A 24,025-nucleotide genomic window follows, 5' to 3' on the forward strand; every position below is an offset into this window, starting at 1 on the left:
ATTTGAAAGTGATGCACTGATGGACAGGAATTAAGATAATTGAATGAAGAAGATCTTTGACAGACAGGCATACTAAGAGAAAAACCAACTGTCAAGTTCAGACTAAAGTGAGGGACTACAGAGCAGTGATAGCATCCAAATCTCTCTAAACTATGAGATACATCAAAGTCTTGATGGATGCAAAAAGATGAATCCTGTGAAGGTGAAGTTTTATTTGAACTGCATGTTTTCATTGGGTTTGAATCAATGACCATGTTTTACATAATTATAACTCCTAATAGCTAACTATATAATAATGTAATTATATATAGTATATGTAATAGAATATATTTATATAAATATTGTAATATAAAAATATAATATAGTAAAATAATTATAACTTCAAATACATGGGACTATTTCATGGGATTCATTATTAGCACTCATTGGGACCTAGCAGTACAGACTGCCTGTGGATTCCACATTTGGCTCCCTACACAGCTTCATCAATATTTCCTAAGCAATGGTGAACATCAAAATGTATAATTGGCTGATGGACTCATAGATTTGGATCTAGAAGGCACCATAGAGATCATTCAGCCTAACCTTCTCTTTTTACATATGAGGAAATTGGGGTATAGAGGTGAAGGAACTTGTCTAAGTCACACAGGTAAATGGTCAAGTTTTACAGAACAAATCCTTTTATTAAGGGGATTTGTTCTGTGAAGTTTGGATTCAGTCAAAGGGCTTCACTTGCAGAACTGGAGAGCCACATGTGGCCTTGAGGCCGCAGGTTCCCTACCTCTGTCCAAGGTCTATCAGGCCTTACAATCCACCCTGGATCCTACGTCTTTCCATATGCCTTGAGCTGGACTCTCCCTTAATTAGTATGTGAGATTCTCGAGAGTAGATACTTCCTCTCCTTTCTATTTGTAATCCCAACACTTAGCACAGTGCTTGTCACATGGTAAGTACTTAGTGAATGCTTTTCCATTGCATTCAATTTCACTTCAAGCACATAAAGCATTTAAAACAGTAAGGCACTATATAAATATGCATTGCTCTGATTATCACCAGCATGGAAGAGATGCTCAAAGAAAACAACACTTTGGGCCTAAATGCACTCAGTGAAACAACATCATGCAAGTGTTTGGCATACTGGGAAGTGCTATATGAAATATAAGGACAGTTCTATTGGAAGCCACAGTAATAGCCTGAATTGAGGTAGCCAGACCAAGCCTTCAGAGCCAAAGAGAGAAAAGAACTCAAATAAAAGAATTGATCTCAGGCTAAGTGAACCTGGTAATGGCTTATTTGTCTGTCTAGAAGGCTCAAATGCTCAACACCACAAATTTTCTGAGCTCCAGATAAGCATAACACAGGGACTCCAGGTAACAGCACTGAAGTCCTCCAGGGCAGAGACCACACTCTCAGAGATGGAACAAGAGTGTGCTCTTCTCTTCTTCTGTGGCATGAGACAAATGGGATTTTTCTTTTTTACTTCCTTCCTTTCTTTCTTTCTTCCTTCCTTCCTTCCTCCCTTTCTTCCTTCCTCCCTTCCTTCCTTCCTTCCTTCCTTCCTTCCTTCCTTCCTTTCTTCCTTCCACCAGCACTAGCAGTTTCTACCTTGATCTCCACTGAGGGTATTTCTGCAAAGATTGCATTTTGGCTTTCTATGACGGTTTTCATTTTTCCTCTCCCAGCTCCCTAGGCCTTTGTCTCTATCTCTATGGGAATAATACAAAACCCAATCCACTATTTTTGGACCCCAATAGGATTGAATAACAATGTAGTTTAAATTCCTAGTTTTGTTACTTGCTTTGCTGGAGATCTCTGTGGTCAGAACTTTTCAGAATTGCAAAATTTTCATTCATTTATTCAATAAATAATCATTCAGCACTCCCTCTGTGTCCAGCACCAATCAAAGAAGCATTAGATCTGCCTCCTGCCTTACAGAAAATTATAATCTAGTTGAAGATCTAAGACATAGATGTATTAAGGCATTAAGTAATAAAGTTGAGCAGAGTTCCAGGTAACCAAAACTTAGATTTATATAGTGCTTAGAAGTTTAAAAGCACTTTTGTTATGACAGCTCTATTTGGTAGGTAGGTATCATTTCCCCAGTTTTACAGATGAGGAGAATGAGGCACAGAAAGGTTACATGAATTGCCAAGGTGTATATATCTAGTAAATGGCAGAGTCAAGATTCAAATCTAAGTCTTCAGATGTTCACTCAGTGCTCTTTCTAGAACCCTAGGTTCTGGGCCAAGAGGTTTGTATTATATTCTCTGACCCTGGGGTGAAAATTCATGAGCAGGCTAGTGACATGAAAAAATATTTTAAGGGCAAGATGTTAATCTGGTAGAAATGTATCATTTCATACTGCATCTACTCTAAATTCAGAGCATTATACTAAGTGTGCACAGGGTCAGTCAATAAGCAATTTATTAAGTATACTTACTATGTGTCATGCTCTGTGCTAAGTAATGAGGAATCAGAGGTAAAAACATGGTCCCTGCTTTCAAGGAGCTCACATTCTAATGGAAGAAGTCAGACATCAAGTATCATTATGGACTTAGCCTTTGCCACGGAGAAGAAGGAGGGCAGGAGCAGAAGGCACTCTCCAACTGAAGGGACTTCCAACCCCCTCCCCGCCACCAAAAAAAAATAAAGGAGGACCAACTGATCACAAAAACATATTCACATAAGCCAACCAAGTGTGGTGAATTGGGATAATTCTTTGTTTAATTCAACACCCAGTTAATTACCTGGTACCAGTTGTTAGCCCTTCATTTTTGAAGAGGACCAATGATATCATGGGGTGATGTTTGGACTCCCTTGTGAGTTGGATTTAAGTGAGGCAGAGTTGCACAGAGTTGTCAGACTCACTCTGTCTTCTAGAGTCACTGAAGTCCAGGGCCAAGACAAAAGTGAGGACAACTGGTGATGGCCTGGGATGTACTGAATGACCAAGCTCTAAGTGATCCAAGGCCTTTGCTTCAGCCTCCTTCATAGCTGTTGGAATAAACTGTTCTCATGTGCCTATTCCACTGGGGAAAGTCTTCATATACCTGGGGTAGGCAACTCCCCAGCTCACCTATAGACGTGTTGATTACCCTCAACCTGGTTTAGCCCATCTGCCAAGACATTTTCATTAGGGTGTGGCCATTGCATATGCTGTAGCTTCTTGGAGCCAGAGATACTGAACTACTGAAGCTCAAACCTCAGAGACAATCTTTTGCCACCACTGTCTTTCTTCCCTTGAATTTTGTTTTGATTTTTGGATTTGAGCCAATTTCTTCAGAACCCTCCTCTCCCATCCTATCCTTTTAGCTCCATTATTGTCTAACTCTTGGACTTAGCTTGTTCACACTGAAAATCTGACCCCCAACTGAGCAATGATTATTTGGCCACAGCCCTGTTCCTCCCCACCCCTCCCCAAACTGGGGAGGTTCAATCAGAACCTTGGACACCTCCACCATGAAAGACATTTAATGGTCCTGACCCTGGCCCCACTATAAAGTCCTAGGTAAATGTTGTCTAGTGGAAGGTGTTCCTTGTGCCCATGACATCACAAATCAAAATTAAATTAGTGGCAAAATTGTATGACAGTCAAATTCGCAGAGACAGGATCATGTATTTTGTCACTTACGGAGACTAGTAATATTTAGAGGGTGGTGAAAAAAAAATTGCTATTCAACACGTTTAATAATGATACAGACATTGAGGCTTTGTGGTACAGTAGAAAGAGCGCTGGATATAGAATCAGATGTCCTGGATTCAAATCTTGACCCTTCCACTTACTACCTTGTATGAATTATTTTCCTTCTCTAGACCTCAGTTTCCTCACCCAGAAAATAAGGAGATTGGACTAGATAACTTCAAAAATTCCTTTCAATTCTAAACCCTACAAAGATGGGTGAATATATTGGAGTGGTTTGCCATTTCCTTCTCCAGTTCATTTTACAGATGAGGAAGGTGAGACAAACAAGGTTAAGTGACTTGCCCAGGGTCACATAGCTAGTAACTGTCAGAGGCCAGATGTGAACTCAGGTCTTCCTGATTCTAGGCCTGGTGCTCTCTCTACTGAGACACCTTGCAGCTCATTAAGATTAGGATGAACCTACTTCATGGAAGTATTATACAGACAGCCCTAGTGTGGCTCTGTAGCATCAAGCACCCTAGCATACCCAGGATGGCCCACTAGCACAGGTTCTTAGATCTGCTTTTCTAGGAAAGACTGCTCAAAAAGGGGTTAACAATCTTACTTTTAATTACATTCATTAGTTCAGGGGAAGGGTCAGCACCCTGAATTTCAGAGAAAATATAAGCAGAGAAAATATAGAGAGAATATAAGCAGAGAAATCATAAAGACCAACAAACAGGGTTCTTATTACCTGAATCAAAGTAATATTGCTATGCACTTTATATAGACCACTGGACTGAGAGAGCCTTTATATCTGAGCAGTCGGAGAGCTCTGAACATACAGCTATTCAGAGTCTCAACCAGGGAATCAAAAGATCCTTCTCATAAGCAAACCCCCAAAGCAAAATACCAACTCAGAGTACACTTATCAGAGCCAGAAGGCATCAAAACCCTGGTGACTTAGTGCCTAATCAACTTGGTACCGAAAGGTGTGAAAGTCTGCCTAAGCAAGCTTCCCTTAATGGGTTCCATGTGAGGCCTATTAATGGGTGGGGAAGATCTTCATATCCCATTAACATTACAGGATCCTGGGTATTCACTATCAAAATGCAGATTCTGGTCCCAACTCTGTTGTCAGCTGAACACTGTGAACTTGGATAATTCTCAACCTTCCTGGGCCTCTATTCTATCATCTCTAAAATGGGAATAGTAAAGTCATTTTATTTTAAGACAAACTCTATATGTTAGAGACACATTGAAATGTAAAAAAAAGATTATTCTGGGGTAAGGGATGTTTTAATGTTCTCAGTATTTCTGTATTGGAGTCATCCAATATCTCATTGTAACATGAAGGCAGCCTTGGGTTCTCAAATACTCTGAAATAGAACACTAGCTCTGACTGGGCTTTGATGAGGGGCTGTTCACCTATCATCTCAGAAGTAGCCCAATTAAGTTCTGAGAGGCCCATGGATCAGGCTGGCCAACAGGTGTTAAATGTTTTTGGACCTAGGATTTCACAAAGAAGGATTGGAATCTGCAGCAGTGGACAGGTTAAGTCTGGGATGTACTTCTAAATGTTTAACAACTGGCTCTCCAAGAAAAAAAAAAGTATATATGACATACTTTTAAGTTTAAACTGAATTATTAACATTTTCTCCATGATTTTCTTATGTCTAGATGATCATCATAACAATAAATCAAGTCCTGATTTGTTCAGTCATTTTTCAGTCATGTCTGACTCTCTGTGACCTGACTTGGGGTTTTCTGGGCAAAGATACTGGAGTAGTTTGCCATTTCCTTCTGCAGCTCATTTTACAGATGAGGACACTGAGGCAAACAGAGTTAAGTGACTTGTCCAGGGTTAAAAGCTAGTAAAAGTATCTGAAGTGGGATTTGAATTCAGGAAGATGAGTCTTCCTGACACCAGGTCCCGCACTCCTCCCAGTGCACCAGCTAGCTGCCCTTCCTGATGTGGTGTTGGCCAATTTTCAATGTGTAAACATTCACACTGAAACTTTAGCAATCAGCTCTTAAGAACAGGTGCCAGCTGACTCCAGTATGGCCCCTGAAGCAGGGAATCCATGGATACTTTAAGTATTATTGTCAGCAATGCTATTGTTATCAAGGAGATGTGGTATACTTGAGGACCACTTGCTTTTGTGTGAAAGGAGTTACTTTGAATCACAAATTTTGGGTCATGCAGGGTAGCAGAGCTAGGGTTCAAATCTTTCTCCTGCCCCACTCAGTCTCCCAACCTTTTGAAAAAATTCTTCACAAAGGACCTGAAATATAAACATTATTTATTTCTGTTCCACTTCTTTAAAACATATCATAAGGAAATCATCCCCACTGCACCTTGGGAAATGAGGTGTCAGTAAAAGCAGGTAAGGGAGGCAGGGAGAATTATATTTTGTTCACTGAAATGTAAAGATCCATTAACAAGGAAAGCCTTGTTACAGGAACAGGTATGTGGCTCAGTGGATGGCGCACCAGGCTTGGAGTCAGGAAGATCTGAGTTCAGATCTGGCCCCATGCATGATGAGGAAAGAAGGAAGGAAAGAAAAAAGAAACTTAACCCTGTTGCCTCCCTTTCCTTGTCTGTAAAATGAGCTGGAGAATGAAATAGCAAACCACTCCAGTATCTTTGCCAAGAAAACCCCAAATGGAGTTATGAAGAGTAGGAGGACATAACTGAAACTGCTGAACAGTACCAATGAAAGTATATATTATTGTTATTTCTTTTCTGTAATGCACTGCTTTCTCTTGGAAATCCTTCTCTCAGAACTCCCATTTTCCTTCAAAGCTCAGTTGAACGATCACATCCTTCAGTTAGGTGATATAGGGAAGAAGTGTCAAATATCAGTCCCACGGGTCACCTTGCACTAGCAACATTCTCACTGATGCCAAAATCAGAGTAAAATGTGTTTGGGAAATATTTAACAAAATACATAAAAACTTAATAGAACATTTGTAGTTTTCTAAGACAATATATGGCAGGCAAGAATCCTTATATACAGTTTAGTGGCCTCCATTTCCATTGGAGTTTGACACCAATGCTTAAAGAATTCTCTAAGTGGCAGAGAAGGTGCTGGCCTGCACTAGTTAAAGGGAGTTTTTCATGAAGGAATCCACTGTGTCACTGAAATTACAGGTCAAGTTCTTGTCCTTATTCCCTGTGTTTATCACAGTGCCAGGCACTTAATAAATAAATATTTGTTGGTTTAATCACAGATTAAGAAACCTATACCTCTTGAGGCAGCCCCCTGCATTTTTTGAAATCCCCATTGCTTGGCAGTTTTACATCAACAATTTGTGGCCCATTACATTGGGTCGGAATCCTCCTCTTTGCAACTTTCACCCATTGGTGCCCCTATGGCACCAAGCAGGATAAACCCAGAACCTGGTATTGTATCTTGCTGAACCTCAAAAATGTTGAAACTAAGGTTTGAGAAGAGTCCTTTTTCCAAGCCTTTCAAATATTTGAAAGCAGCTATCATGTTCTCCCAGCACTGCCCACCCAGTTTTCTTTTCTCCATACTAAATATCCCTGAATTCTTTACCTATGACGTGATTTTGAGTCTCCTCATTTTAGATAACACCAGTTTGTCAACGTCCTTCCTTTAAGGCACCTAGAATGGAATTCTATAGGTTCAATGGAGAAAACACTAACCAAATCTTGACTATCTCTTGCTAGCTATGTGTTCTTGGGCAATTTCATCCCAGTCTTTCTCATCTGTAAAATGCATGGGCTGGCCCACACAGCCTCTCCTATCCCATCCAGTCTAGGTTTGTGATCCTATAAGCCCATATGTGGCCCAACCAGGAAAGAGCATAGTGGAGCTACCATCTTGCTCCTTCAGACAATATACTTCAATAATGGCCTAATATTTGAGTGCCAGGTCATATTACCAATTCATAATGAGCTTGCCATCCATTAATTCTCACCCTCCATACCCTCAAGGTATTTTTTACATGAACTGCTTCCTAGTCATGTCTCTTCCATCCCAGTATTTATGGATTTTCCTGGAGGAGATAGGGAGCTACTGTAGGTTCTCAGATGAGACCAACATGATAAAATCAGTGTTTTTGGAAGATTAGTCTGGCAATAATATGTGCAGGTTGAACTGGAAGGAAGAGAGAGTGGGTGTGGTGGCATGACCTGGGAAGCCCTTCCAGATATGAGATAATTATGAGCTTGGACTAGGGTGTTACTGAGGAAAGAATCAATCCAAGAGGCATTTTAAAGGAAGAAATGACATAGTGTCAAAAAGACAAATACTGAAGAGCTCCCATATTACTCAGTCCTCAAGCAGTCAGGTATAGGCAGTAAAAGTCTAGCCACGAAACCCCTCTCAAAGGCTGACTGGCATGAGAACAAAAAAGGATGGGAAAATGACAGGATGTCTGGAAATTACTGATGCAGATACAGTTTGCAAAAGTGTAACTGTCTATAGTTTGTATAAAGACACATGTACGTTTTTTTCTTGTGGTCTGTTTCCTCTTTCACAACATGACTAATATGGAAATATTTTTTACATAATTGCACATATATAAACTATCAAATTGCAGGGAGGAGAGAAACAAGAGGAGGGAGAAAATTTGGAAGTGAAATTTTTTTTAAAATGAATTGGAAGATTTGTCTTTACATGTAATCGGAAAAAATACTATTAAAAATGAGTACAGGAAAAAAAAATAAAGACACATATATGCACACACTTTTTTCCTTCACCCTAAGAGTAGGCAACTAGGTAGCATAGCAAATAAAAGTGCCGGACCTAGAATCAGGAAGAGCTCAAATCCAGCCTCACACAAAAACTAACTTTATGACGCTGGGCAATTCACTTAACTTCTCTGCCTCAGTTTCTTCATCTGTAAAATGGGGATAATAATCATGCCTACCTCCCAGCATTGTTGTAAGATCAAACAAGATACTTATAAAGCATTTTGCAAACTTTAAAGCTCTATAAAAATGCTAGCTGTGCTTATTATTATTATTGTTATTATTGTCATGGAAGAGGGGCTAATGATGCTCAGAAATATGCAAAGTAACTTCTCAAAAGGCAGAGCTTCAGATCCCTCTGCCCAGCACCCCCGCTACCCCAACACACACATATGAGTTAGGATTGTATGAGAAATGGAATCCCAAGTGCTTGCCTGAATCCCAGGGACTGCAGCTGCAAGGAAGAGAAAAGAGAGCCAGAAATCAAACAGAGAGCCTAGTCATAAAAATAAGAAATGGAAAAGGCCCATTAGGTCATCTTGTCCGGGTGGATTTGCCAAAGGCTGGACCATGCCTTAGACTTTATGCTCATTTGCTTAGTCCAGGCTAGGCTAAAAACCCAAGACTTTCAGGGAGGAGACTTTTACCACCAGACCATCTCCCAAACAATGGGAGGTCTTGACAAGGCACCTGGGACAACACAGGAAATGTGTCTTCTATAGAACGTGACTCTGGCAGGTGGACACATTGAATGTGGGTTTCACAAACCAGGAGTCCAGGACACTGGGCTTTCTGAGACCCATGGCAACAATACAACAATAACAAGGGGGCCTTAAAATGGAGAGGCTGTCTTCCATTTTTCCTTTCTCATTTGTTTCTCACAACAATGCATGTGAGAGGAGCACAGAAGGCAAGATTATTCACATTTGACAAATTAGGAAACTGAGGCACACAATCAGTTTGGGGGTGTGTTGTAGGAGGTGATTTATGCATAGGGGAAGTGTTGGCCTGGATGATCTCAAGAGTCCATTCTAACTCTAGGATTCCACCTTCTATTTAGGGTAGAAAAGGAATTGCATAAATTGAGGCATAATGGAATTAACTTGGTTGAAATGACATTTTCTGAGCAGTAATATAGTTCAACATTGGATTAGCACATGGGCTGTTTCCTCCTCTGGAGACCTTAATAAACAGGATAGGTTCTTTAGGTCACAGAATCCAAAACTGAGAAGGGATCTCAAAGGATCCAACCTGCATTGGAATACAATTCCCTTCTCCAACATTGCTAATAAGTGGTTATCCAGCTCGTGAATACACACGAGCTGGTGACATGAATAAATGAACATTTGTTAAACACCTACTATGTGCCAGGCACTGGGCCAAGTGCTGGGGACACAAATAAGAGGCAAAAGACAGTCCCTGCCCCCAAGGAGCTTACAATCTGATGGGGTTACTTCTACAGGTGCTGCAGCCCCAGCCTCCTCAGCAGCCACAGCCCTGAAAAGAAATTTCTTACCACCAAAGTCCTTGGCACTGTCAGCTGGTTCAATGTCAGAATTCCATTGGTAAAGTTTTATCAATGGAAATGACCTGAAAGAAGATGCATTGCCATCCATCTGCCTTGCTCCTGTAACCTAAGGACAACTGGGCCTTGCCATCTGCCCTGTGGCTGAAACCTCCTACACATGTTGTCTCTCTCTATTACACTGTGAGCTGGGACTGTCTGGTTTTTTTATTTGTACCTTTAGCACTTGGCGTAGTGCTTTGCACATAGAAAGCACTTAACACATGCTTTTTCACTCATTCATTCATTCTGCTTTAAAGAGAGCCAGTGAGGGAGAGGCTATCTCCTCTTTAGGCAGCCCATTCCCATTCTGAATAGCTCTATTTAATAAGCAAGCTCCAAATTTAAGCAAAGAGTAAGCTAGACACATAGAAGGATAGATTTTAAAAAATATATTGGTAATCATAATTCTTCCAGTAGCAAGTACAAGATTTGAACTCAGTTCCTTTGACTTGAGAATCAGGATAGCCTTGAGTGTAAATGTGCTGAAGAGGAAACAAAATTTGATTTACAGCCAGAGGATCAGGGTTTCATTCCTGGCTTAGCCACTTGCTGCATTGCTTGGACAAGTCACTTAACCCAACTAGGCTTCGCTTTACTCATCTATAAGATGAGGGAATCAGAGGACAAGACCATTTCTGAGTCCCTCCAAGCTCTAAACCCTATGCTCCTAATACACTTCAAATCTTGTGCTATGAATAGGACCTCCAACAGTACTTCTCCAGAACCAACATTTATTAAGAACTTTCTATTTACAAGGCACGAAAGACAGTGTTCTATAGTGGAGAGAGAACTGAAGTCAAAGTCAGAAAAACCTGGGTTTGAGTCCAACTCTGGGCCAATACTTGATTGTGTAATTCTGGGCAAGTCACTTAACCTCTCAATGACCCAGGTATCTCTCTAAGAAGAGTTGACCAGAGGTTGAACTAAATTGCACTCTTCTGCATTGGGAGGAGTTCCATGACCAGAAGTGCCCTGTATCACTGGCATCACAGGTTTCATTTAAAAAAGGATTGCACAAGCCACTGGGCTGGTGCTAGGGATGCAGAAGTAAAAGATAAAACATTTCCTGGACATCAGTTCATTCATCTATAAAAAGGAAGAGGCTGGACTACTTGATCCCTTAGACTTCCTTCAGACCTAAATCCAATGCTCCCATGATACCAAGTTCACTTATCTTTCCTCTACATCCTGCATTCTTCAAATCTAGGTCCATCTCAAAAGTCTGGTTTAAGGGCAATCTAGAAGGCAGCAAGAAAGCTCCAGGGAAAACGTGCTCTGTGCTCGGTTTGGGCACATCAGAACCAATTTGTACTTTGCACAGCCCCTGGAAGTTTACAAAAATACCACAAATATTGTCCAAAAATGTCTTTGGAGATTCCAAGTGAGTTGCAATTACAGCTGTTTTAGAAATGCTAAATCCTGGCAGTCCTAGTGCCTAATACTGTAGTCAGCCAAGTCAATAAACACTTGTTAAGCACCTACTATATACCAGGTACCATGCTAATTGTGCTGGATACAAAGAAAGGCAAAAGACAGTCCCTGCTTTTAAGGAACTTACAGTCTAATGAAAGAGCAACATGCAAGCAACTATGTACAATTAAGCTATATGCAGAATTAATTGGAAATAATCAACAGAGGGAAGGTCCTAGTATTAAGGGGGATCACAGAAGGCTTTCTATGGAAGATAAGATTTTTAGCTGCAATTTGGAGGAAGCCAGGGGAGTATTCCAGGTTTGGGGAACAGCCTGTTCCAATGCATGGAATCAGGGGGTAGAGTTCCAGGAATAGCAACAAGGCCAGTGTCACTGAATTTCAAGGTGCATGGGGGTGAGCGTGTAAGGTATAAGAAAACTGAAAAGGTGAGGGTGGGAGCAGGTTATGAAATGCTTTGAAAGCCAAATATTGGATTCTATGTTTGATGCTGAGGGTAATAGGGAGCCATTGGAGCTTATTGGAAATGAGAGAGAGAGAGAGAGAGAGAGAGAGAGAATATAATGGTTAGACCTGTACTTTAGGAATATCATTTTGGCAGCTGAGGGGAGTAGAGAGAGAGACATCAACCAGCAATTTATTCCAATAGTCCAAGCATGAGGTTTTGTTGTTGTTTAGTCATTTTTGAGTCATATCTGACTCTTCATGACCCCATTTGGGGTTTTCTTGGCAAAGATACTACAGTGGTTTGCCATTTCCTTCTCCATTTCATTTTGCAATGTGGAAACTAAGGCAAAGAGAGTTAAGTGACTTGCCCAGAGTCACTTAGTGACAGCTACTAAGTGTCTAAGGTCACATTTGAACTTGGGAAGATGAATCTTCCTGATTCCAAGCTCGGTGCTCTATGCACTGTACCACCTAGCTGCCTCAGGCATGATTTTATGGGTAAGCAATGGTGCTTCTCCAACACTATTGAGTCACCTCTAGAATAGCTCCTCCAGAGATGCAGTCATCTGTGGCCCTAGGGTCACCAATCCACCAATCACTGGCTCTGATGGAGTTATTAGGTCCTACAGAAAAGCAATTCAGACACAACCCAACTCCAAATGGATTCCCAGAACAAATAATTTCCACTTTCATCCCTGGTGATAGGACAGCCCTGGTACATTCAGTCATTTCACGGTAAATTGAGATAAGGCACCACAGGTCAAGAAAGTGCAATGAAAAGTAACGAGTCAGGTGATTTGGGGAAAAGCTGGCATAGTCAATGAATCAGGAGATTATTGGCAATTTACTTGTCTGTGAGATGAGGGGGTCAGATTAGATGGTCTCTAGGGTCCCTTCCAGCTCCTAGTACACTTGAAAACCTGTACTGGCAGCAGAACCAGCAGGGCAGTTTACATGACAACCATAATAATGTAAAGAAAAATGGCTTTGAGAGATTTCAGAGCTCTGCTCAGTGCTGTGAGGCATCATGACTTCAGAAGACAGATGATGAGACATGCCTCCACCTCTTGGCAGAGATGATGGACTATAGGGGCAGAATGAGACATGAATTTGCAGACACAGCCAATGTGTTGATTTGTTTTCCTCGACTCTATTTAATTATTGTTACCAGGAAGGGTTTTATTGGGGTGGGGTGGCTGGTGGGTAATGACAGTGATGCAAAAGAAGAAAAGGAAAAAAAAAGAGTGTTAAGGAAACAGTTTTTAAAATGCACAGAATGCAGCAGAAGTTAAATTCAGAAGGGGTCGCACAGGGCAGTTTTGCTTCCATTGTGTTAAATTTAATATTTTAATTGAATATTTGTAATATTTTAAATAAGCTTAATAAATAATATAAATTTAAATTTTATATGTTTTTAAAAATCAAACCGTGTATAAGTCCACAGTTTCATATGCAATCTTCTTTTTCTCTTTGTATGGTCAGTTTTGTTGATGTTCAAGTTCATAATAAAACAGATTTAAAAAAACCCTCTGCTGTGAACTCATCTCTGTGAGTTTAAATCTGGCCTCAGACACTTAGTAGCTGTGTGACCCTGGGCAAGTCATTTAACGCTGTTTGCCTCAGTTTCTTCATCTGTCAAATGAGCTGAAGAAGGAAATAGTAAAGCACTCCAGTATCTCTGTCAAGAAAACCCCAAATGGGATCGTGAAGAGTCAGAGACAACTGAAAAATGACTCAACAACACATACAAGGTCTCCACTGATGTCCTCTTCTAATGCCTCACTGTGTCATGGTGGCCCTGGATTCTTGGGTGCTATGTCAGTGAAACATAAGCTCTGGTAGGTTTTCCCGTGTTGGGAAGTCTGAGATTCAAACTCAGACTATGTGGCTCCAAATTCAGTGCTCTTTCTACTATCCCGCACTCCTTGCCTTATCTATAGATGACAGATACTAAGTACCAATGTCTTACGGATACTGATAATGTCCAATAGAAAAATCTGTTCTCATTTCAGTGCATTATTTAGGTCTTGCTTTTAGCTTTGATGCCCCCAAATTACTTCTTCTTACCTAAGGAGGAAGGGCACAAAATGATCTTCCATCTCATCCTTAACCAGAAGGTTTTTTACCAGACATTTATAAACAGTTCGTGGACATATCCTAAAATGCTACCTTTTATCTATGGAGAATCAGCCTGGCATATTACTTAAAGAGCTGCCCTAGAGGTCAGGAAACCCTGGGTTCTTCAAGTCCTACTTCTGACCTATACTAGACTAGGTTTCTGTGGGAGGGGCACTTAAATTCTCAATACTTCTATGCAATTTTCTAAGACTAAATAGGTTACAGGAGAGTTGCTAGCAAATCTGCTTGAGAGGAATGAGTTTCCATGCTGGGGAACCTGTGAAATTAAAGATACAGGCCGTTTTCAGCTTGCCTTGAGAATTTACTCCTGAGATTGTCCAATCTTAAGAGTTTTACTCACAGACATAACCCAGGCCAGCATCTCAGTCTTCCAGGGAGCGCTGAACGTGAGCCGGGCTGAGCCAAGTCCACAATCTGACTCTAATGTGATACAGACACAGCCTGAGGAGTAATTTTTCCTCTCACTGTTTCAGTGCTGGGGCTAATTATTCCTCACTCTTGTTAACTTCACTAAGCACGAGTAATTGTACTATGAATATATGGAAAGTTTGGGGTGGGGAGGTGCAGAGGGAAGAGCAACCTACAAAAATCTTCTTGCAGCTCAATGAGTTCCACATGTCAAATGGCATTCTAAATTATATACCCCTCAGGCATTACTCAGTGGAAAGACCACTGGCTTTGGTGTCAGAGGTACTGGGTTCAAATATCGCCTCAGTCACCAACTGCGTGCCCTTGGGCAAATCAATTATTTCCCTGGGCCTCCAGTTTCTCATCTATAAAATGGAAGGGTTGGATTAGTTGACCTTTGAGGTCCATTCCAGCTTTAAATTTATGAACTATAATAGATTCTCCTTCTTACCATTTCTGAACAGGGGTGGGCAGGACCGGTCATGTATCTGCAGCCTCAAATGCTGGTGAAAGAGGCTGGGGACGAGGAGGAAACATGCCTGTATGGGTGTGATGCCATCAGAATGGGAGACATTGCATATTTTTTGGTAGAATGGAGGAAAAACAAAATGATGATGGGTACAGAGACCATCTTTCCCTTGCCCTCCAGTGTTTCCGATTGGTAAGACTTTAGCATCAAGACCATCCAGCCTTTGGGCATCAGCCAGGATCCAAGGCAAGCAGTGAATGTGGGCATTGTGAGAAGCCAAGATGTACTGACTCAGCGGTCGGCAGTGTAGGAACTGTACCTCAGGCTAATGAGGAAAAGCATCAGAGCCCAGTTATTAAGGTGCCTCTTATCTCAAACTTTCCTAGGGCTCTAATCTCTCTTTGGGCCCCTTAAGCCCCTAACACGTATTATCCTTGTCTGTGATGCTGTTGTTAATTGCCCTGTAAATTTTTTCAGACTGGGGCCTGTTTCATTTCTTTGTCTTTACCTCCTCACTACCTAATACAAATCAATGCTTAATAATTATTTGTTGAATTGAAAAAAGCTTAAATAAATTGATTATTCTTTTGGTTATGGGAGAAAAACACTAACCAGACTATACAGCAGTCAGGCAGGATCAAGGCTGGGTTTATAACTGCACCCAAAGAGTATTGCTGAATGCATCAAGGAGGAGAAGTCTCTGAGGAAGGGCTCGGTTTGCCTTTCCGGCTTCTTTATGTTTATCTACAGTGTGAACCAAGACAAAGTGGAGAATGCCTTAATATATACACATGCACCCCACTCCCAAGTTGTGGATGAAAGTATTGAACAAGATAGCTTAACAGAGCTCTCCTAAGAGAGACTACCAATCCTGAGGGTGTTCCCCTCCCAGACTGATTTTTTTTGAGTAGGTAAAAGAGGACATTTTCTGCTTCATTTCGTACCTAGCCTTAATCACTGAATGGGCATTGCCTCAGACAAACTGAGACTTGGGAAAGACCTTAGCTTAAAAAGGCCAAGGTCTCCCACTGCATTTGGGGCCACTTCCAGTTGTCCTGATCTATGTCTTGCCACTATACTCAGATGATCCTGGAGGAGAAAGTGAGGCTGGTGACTTTGCACAGACCTGCTTCACTTAAATCCAATTCACATGCAAATCAAGACATCACCTCCCTGATGGATAAACAACACCATTCTCTTTGACATTTTTATGCATATATGTCTGCATAATCTATATCAATTATCTGCATACAAATATGTGCATCTATGTTTATGTGTATAGATGCATATATGTTTGTGTATCCCTATCTGTCTATCTATTGGGCAGCTAGTACATGGATCCAGTACATGGATAGAACACAAGGTTTAGAGGAAGACCTGAGTTCAAATGTGACCTCAGACACTTACTAGCTGTGTGACCCTGGGTAACTCACTTAACCCTGTTTGCCTCAGTTTCCTCCTCTGTAAAGTGAGCTGGAGAAGGAAATGGCAGACCACTCTAGTATCTTTGCCAAGAAAACCCCAAACGGGGTCATGAAATGTCAGACAGGACTGAAATAATTGAACAACTACAACAGCATCTATTTATCTATCTATGTATGACAGGTAGTGTGGTGTAGTGGCTAGAGAAACGGCCTTAAAGCCAAGAAGACTTGGGTTTAAGTCCCCACTCTGACACATGTTGGCTGTCACCCTAGGCAAGTTACTTAACGTTGTAGTGCTCTGGGTCTGACCTGTCAAATGCCGGGGCCACAGCTGCACACTCCCCAGCGCTGCCTGAACCAGATTAAAATGTAACTGGGCAATATTTAACACAATCAGTAAAAATACAATAAAACATAAATCATTTTAATGGGTGGCTTTTCTAAATCAATATGTGGCCCTCAGGGATCTTTGTGTATGGTTTTGTGGTCCCTGTTTCTATTTGAGTCTGACACCACTGTTTCTAAAACTAGAAAGTATAGAGAAAATGCCAACCTGCGTTAGTACAGGGAATTTCTCAGAGTTCCCTATAACAATGAAATCACAGGTCTGGCCCCTGTCCCTATGTGGATTTATACATGCACAATGCACATGTGTGAGTGTGCACATGCACACTCCAATTTTCTGATACAGGTTAGGATTTGCTGTAAATGTCCAAGGCCAAAAGGGGAGAAGTAACCAATCCTGAGGTTCAGCAAAAACACAAAGCCCAATGCTTATAAGATGAATCAAGGACGGGAGGAGGGCAATATAATATGGAAAACTAGACTGAACTTTGGTTTGGTAGTCAGGGGACCTGGGTTCAAATTATGCCTCTAATAATTACTTCCTGTATGACCCGGTATGAGCAAGTCACTTTACCTCCATGGGCCTCAGTTTCCTCATCTGTAAAATGAGAGACAGACTAGGTGGCCTCTCAGGTCCCCTCCAGCCATAGAGCTATGATTGTCTGATCCCATGAATCATAACTGGAGTAAGACCAGGGGAAGCATCATGGGAGGTGACTGTACAAAACTGCTTTGTCCAGATGATGATTTGCTTTGCTCAAGAATCGGCTTAGAACAGTGGCCTTTTATGGCCCCAGTGGTCTGCTAGCCACAACCCTGCCCAGCCCCTCTTTGCTGAAGGCAATGCAGCTGTGAGCTCAGACATCTGTGGGTTTTGGTTGACCATGAGTTCAAAATGAGTCAGGAGTGTGATGTGCTAGTCATAAAAGCTAGGCTGCTCTTTGTCAGTGCCTGTGACCCAGGATACCAGAACATCCAAATGAAGTGCGAAGAAGTCGGAGGGGGCTGTCAAGAATACAACTGAAACTCACCTTTTGATACAGTCAGAACAGAGAGACACAGAGGGAAAGCTACCCAGCAAAAACAGATCCCCCCCCAAAGCCACACTGCTCTACCATATAGTTTCATAGGGCCATAGATTTTACACTGTAAGAGGTCTGAGAAGTTATCTAGTCCAGCCCCTTCATTCTACAGATGAAGAAACTGAGGCCCAGAGAATGAATCAATGAAGATTCTTTATTATGTGTTTGCTGTTCTTGCCAGGCACTGCGCTGTGGTTACAAATATGAAAGTGAGACAATCCGTGCTCTCAAGGATGTTACATTCTGATAGGGGGACAGAAAGCATAGAAAAATACAAGAAAAAGCCAGAAAAAGGTACTTTGGACTAGGATGTCAAAGAGGTGGCGAGCGGACAAATGGGGCAGTTTATTTACACTCTATCCAGAAGTACTAGTGTTGATTTGGTCCCAGAGGTGCGAAAAGCAGTGGGGGTGTGGATGGCAAGATAAAAATAACTAACATCTATACAGGACTTACTATGTGCCAGGCACTGTGCTGTGTGCTTTACAATTATTGTCTCATTTGATCCTCACAACAGCCTTGGGAAGTAGGTGCTATTATTATCACCTCATTTTGCAGATGAGGAAATTGAGGTTAAGTGACTTGCTCAGGTTCAATCAATCAATAAGTGTCTGAGGGTAGATTTGAACCCAGGTCTTCCTAACTCAGGTCTGATCCTCTATCCGTTGTGCCAACTAGCTGCCCCATGACTAGAGTGAAGTATGGTAGGGTCTGGTGTCAAAGCTATTATCACTTGTCACATGGGTAGAGTACATAGCAGTAGTAATCAGGTTCCCATGAGAATGAGATCTTTTTGAAGGCAGGGACTATTTTTACTCTTCTTTGTATCACCAACACTTGTATGAGGGAAGTGCCTGGCACATAGTAGGTACTTAATAAATGCTTGTTGAAGGACTAAGTTCTAGCTGAGTTCTTTGATCTCTATCCCAGAATCAAATCCAGCATTCCTGCTACCCCACTGGCTCCACTTCTCCCTCCCTGTCTCTCCTCTCTCTCTCTCTCTCTCTCTCTCTCTCTGTCTCTCTCTCTGTCTCTCTCTCTCTCTCTGTCTCTCTGTCTCTGTCTCTCTCTCTCTCTCTGTCTCTCTCTCTCTCTCTCTCTCTCTCATTTCTTTGCCTCTGTTTCTCTCCCCGTCTCTTTTCTCTGTCTCTCTCTCCTTTCTCTCTTCTGTCTCCCTGTCTCTGTCTCTTTGTCTTTGTCCTTGTCTCTTTTTGCTCTGTCTCTCTCCTCTGTCTCTCTTTCTCCTTTCTTCCCCCTCGTCTCTCATTCCTTCTCCCTAGCCTTCTCTCTGCCTCTCTTCCTTCTCCCCCAGACAAACAGCTGTGCTAACACAATATACTACCTTCCCCTACAACAGAGAGGCAGTCTTATGCACTGGATAAAGGGTCCGTCTCTGAGCCACAACAGCTTGGGTTCTAAGTCCTTCCTCTGACACATACAGGTTGTGTTACCCTGGACCAGCCAGGTACTTCACCTCTCAATATCCTCCAGAGATTCTCCAGGACTATAAACTGCAGATTAGTTGCCAATCTACACTTGTAAAAGGAATTTCCTTACCAGGAATCACCTACACTGATATCACAGAAACCAACAAGAAAGAAAAAGCACTAGCTGGGAGGTTCTCACCCTTCCTGGTTCTATCTGCAGGCAGACTGACTCATAATGAAAGACAGATTGATGTCGTTGTCAATGTGCAGCTGCTGACATTATCTAACCTTTACATCACATGTATCTCATCCATACATTGTCACCTGTATGTTGTGTTTTCCTTTAGAATGTGAGGGCCTTCAGAGCATGGACTGGGTTTTGCCTTTCTTTATATTCTTTGTATTTCTTTCTATGGGGCAGCTAGGTGGAACAGTGGATAGAGTGTCAGGCCTGGAGACAGGAAGATCTGAGTTCAAACCTAGCCTCAGACACTAGCCATTGGACCCTGGGCAAGTCACTCCATTTTTGTCTGCCTCGGTTTTCTCATGTGTAAAATGGGGATAATAATAGCACCTATCTCACGGAGTTATTTTAAGGATCAAATGAGATACTATTTGTAAAGCACTTTGCAAACTTTGAAGAGTCATAGAAATATTATTATTAGTCCAGTATACTACAGCTTAGAGCATATAAATTCTTAAATAATTAGAGCTATTATAAAATGGAATGAATTGCCTTGTGAAGTCATAAGTTCCCAGTCCCTAAAAGTGTTCAAGAAGAGACTGGATGTATGCATGGTATTTTTTTCATTCATTCATTCATACATACATACACACATATACTATATATACATATAAATATATATATATATATATATATATATACACACATATTTGTATTTAATTGTAGCCTTTTCTAGGGTTGGGTGGGGAGGGAGGGAGAAAAAAAGTGCACAGTAGAGAGCAAAAGAAAACTTAGAAGGAAGCACAAAAAAAGCAGGGTAGCTTTGAAAGCAATGTGTAGTGTTTATCACATAGTTTTTTTTCTAAAAAGTAAACAGTCTGAAATGGAAATTCATGGTTTTATATTGAATCCTCTCTTTATATTGTACTGAATGGAAACATTCTTGTTTTTGGTCTTTTTGTATTTAAGTTCAAAATGAATAAATTTTTTTTAACTCATAAAAAAGATGATGCTGGATGATAAGGTGTTGCTCTTGTCCGTCCTTCATTTTTGGGGCTGTTGTTTGTCCTTCATTTTAGAAAAAGACCAATGACATCATGGGGTGATGTCTTGATTTGCACATGAATTGGATTTAAGTGAAGTAGAGTTGCACAAAGTTACCAGCCTCATTTTCTCTTCCTGTTCCTGAAGTTCAATGGCAGGACAAAAGTCAAGACTACTGACTGTGAGGTGTTAGAGATATTTTAGAGGGAGCACTGAATCTTGAGTCAGGAAGACCCCTGAGTTCATATCCTGCCTCGGACACTTATTAGCTATTTGACAGTGGTCAAGCCACTTCACCTACATCTACCTCAGTTTCTTCATCTTTAAGATAGGGATAAGAATAGTACCTACCTCTCAGGGATCAAAGGAGATGAAATTTTAAACTGCTTTCTATTTAAATTCCAGCTTTTATTTTGGTTGCTGTTTTTATTTTCATTTCTTGAACTGTGTTAGAAGTTGGTCTAGGAGAGCTTTGTGGCTCTTCTTCACAGATGCTTAATAAATGCTTATTAAATTTAACTGAATTCTGACAAGATTGATTGATTCAGAATATTGTTTACTATACCTCTTCCAAGAAATTCTGCTGGGAAGTGGATAGCAAAAGTTTCTACTTTTGAGCTAGAAGTGACCTCCCCCTCATCTGAGCTCATAACACTGGAATTCATTTATTCTTTTATATAATTAGTATTATAACTGTCCATGTATATGCTTTTTTTCCCCCAACCAGATACTAGGAGGTCAGAGACCTTGTCTGTAGTCATTATCTTAGTAAATACAACACATGTAATAAAAGCTTATTGAAAACTCTGGTGAGTTATTGCAATGGTTAACATTACTATTGTACTGTCAAAATTAAAGGAGACTTTCCTCTTTTTCACTAACAATCAATAAACTGGCTCTTTTTCCCAAGGTTTGAATGAGAGTTTGTTTAACAAAATGTACCGATAAATTAAAATTAAATTAAATTAAGGGTTGGGCAAAAAAAAATGCTTGCTGAATGCATGAATCTGCGTTCAAAGCCCTGGGGCACAAAGACCCCTTTGCCAGGGAGCCTGCAGCCAAACAGCTGCTTTTGAGATTGGGTCATTCAATGAGGACTTTATATACAAGGATTCCACTGCATTCAGAGCTGCTTCTCAGAGGACATTCTGTCATTGCTCAATTCCTTTGGGAATTTGCAATTGCCAAATCCATATGAACCAAATCAGATGAACTAAGCAGGCAAAAATATTCATTTGTTGGAGCAATGTGATAGTCACAAAAGAAGACTAAGATGGATCCATGTCAATCAATCAACTAGCATTTATTATGGGCTGGGCACTGTGCTAAGCATTAAAGATACAAAGAGGGGCAAAAGAAGGGCAAAAGACAGTCCCTGACCTCAAGGAGTGAATGGAGGAGACAACATGCAAACAACTATGTGCAAACCAGATTATAGCTACAGGATAAATTGAAGGAGTCTTCTCAGAGGGAAGGCACTAAGATTAAAGAGGACTGGGACAAGTTTCTTGCAGGTGAGGCCTTAGCTAAGATCTGAAGGAAGCTAGGGAGAGTAAGAGGCTGAGATGAGGAGGAAGAGCATTCTAGGGGTGGGGGACAGTCAACTAAAATGCTTGGATGGAAGAGTACATGGAAGAGAGTAAGGTGTAGGAAGGCTGGAAAGGTAGGAAGGGGCCAGGTTATAAAGGGCTGTAAGAGCCAACCAGAAGATTTTATATTTTATGGAGGTAAAAGGGAACCACTGGAACTTATTGAATTCCAATTTGCCAACTCAATTCATCTGAATAACAAACACATGGATCTGGTGATAACACATTCCCAAGGAAATTGAGGAAGAGGTGATGTGGTCAGACCTGTACTTTAAGAAGATTGGTTTGGCAGCTGAATAGAGGAAGGGTTCCAGTGGGAAGATTGAGGTGGTGAGACCAGCCAGCAGCAGACTATTACAATAGACCAGGTGTGAGGTAATGAGGACCTGAACTAGGATGGCTTCAGTGTCAGAAGAAAAGGGAGGGTATATGAGAATTGTTGTTATTGTTGTTGTTTGTCCTTCATTCTTGAGGAGGACCAATGACATCATGAAGGGGATGCCATGACTTGCAAGAGAATTGGATTTAAGTGAGGCAGGGCTGTGCAAAGTCACCAGTCTCACTTTCTCCTCCAGAGCCATCTGGGTCTAGTGGCAAGACATAGATCAGAAGGACTGGAGACGACCCCCTTACATAAGAAGTACAGTTATGAAGAAAATCAGAATAAGGTCAGACTAGGAGAAATTGCTTTTCCAGCTTCCACAGAGACAGTGTGACAGCCTAGGTGAGAATATATTCAAGCTTTTATACCACATTGAGCATATCAACCTTCTACTGTTCTTGATGGCAGATCTGTCTGTCTCTGAGCAAACCACCAGTAGATTATAAGCTCCTTGAGGTCAGAAACTGTTTCATTTTGTATTTTGCTCTGACTATGTACCCCTAGCATCTAGCACAGTGCCTTTTACTTACTAAGTGTATAATACATACTTGCTAGTTTGGATTGGATTGGAGTGGAGTGATAAGGCTTCAGTACCATCACACCCCCTGGGATCACTGCAGTGCAAGCAAAGGGGGAACCATTCATAGTAGGAGAGAGCCAAGATAATGGCTAATGAGGGAGATAGAGGAGAGAAGAAATGAAGACCAGCTCCAGAGTCACCTGCAGATCTGAACAACAGGAATTTGTCAATGTGTTTCCAACATTAGGCAAAGAAGAAAGAGATGTTCTATCTGGTGGGCAGAGAGAACTTTGGACGCCAGAAAAGCGTCCATGAGCACAGAAAACTGAACTGTGCTAGTGTAGATGTGTTATCCCTAAAGGTTACCTAAGGGCAGCTAGGTGGCGCCATAGTGCATACTGTGCTGGACATGGAGACAGAAAGACTCATCTTCCTGAGTTCAAATCTAGCCCCAGACACTTACTAGCTGTGTGACCCTGGGCAAGTCACTTCACCCTGTTTGCCTCAGTTTCCTCATCTGTAAAATGAGCTAGAGAAGAAAATGGCCAACCAACTCCATTATCTTTGCCAAGAAAACCCCAAATGGGGTCATGAAGAGTCAGACATGAATAAAAAAAATGACTAAACAACAAAAAAGTTGTGTGTATCCTTTCTTAAAATCAAAAAAAGTCTTTACAATCTCTTCTATTTCTAAAATGTTGTACTTTTACATTTCTTCCCCTCTCTTTCTTTTCCTTATAGAGCCTCCCTTTTCAATAAGTTGTATAAAAGGCAGTTTCTGTCGCTTAAGATTATACGTGAAAGAAACAACCACATCCTCCTTCAAGAACTAGCAGGACATGAACTTGTGTTTAAATCTCAGATCTAAGAAGATTCCATTTGATCACTGCAAACAGAATCCAAACATATAGATTAGAGCCAAAGGTTCAGAACCACTAGGTTTGGGTCTTTTAAAGCCCTTTAATCTCTATTTGTGCTGAAGAAGGCAGGGAGAAAGTATAATTTTCATGATTTGTTTTGTCTACCTACAAAAATGTAGGCTTAAAAAAGTACATATAAATATCCCTCATTATGCCCCTTTATGATAACTGAATTTCTGATGAGTCAAAAAAGGGTTTAGTTACCCTGCCTCCTGATGTTAACAGAGATATACAAGGCAGGGACATTTATCAGTTTATGAGTGATCCCTTGTGAACACTAGCTCAAATTTCACAAGTTGTCC

General features: G+C 41.1%; 1 protein-coding gene across 1 annotated transcript in view; it reads right to left on the minus strand.

Annotated features, from left to right (window-relative positions):
* MATN2 (matrilin 2) overlaps window positions 1-24,025 on the minus strand; it is a 199,912-nt gene that overhangs the window by 126,807 nt on the left and 49,080 nt on the right. The window lies entirely within an intron of this gene.

This window comes from Trichosurus vulpecula, chromosome 1 (genome assembly GCF_011100635.1).
Source record: "Trichosurus vulpecula isolate mTriVul1 chromosome 1, mTriVul1.pri, whole genome shotgun sequence".
NCBI classification, from domain to species: Eukaryota; Metazoa; Chordata; class Mammalia; order Diprotodontia; family Phalangeridae; genus Trichosurus; species Trichosurus vulpecula.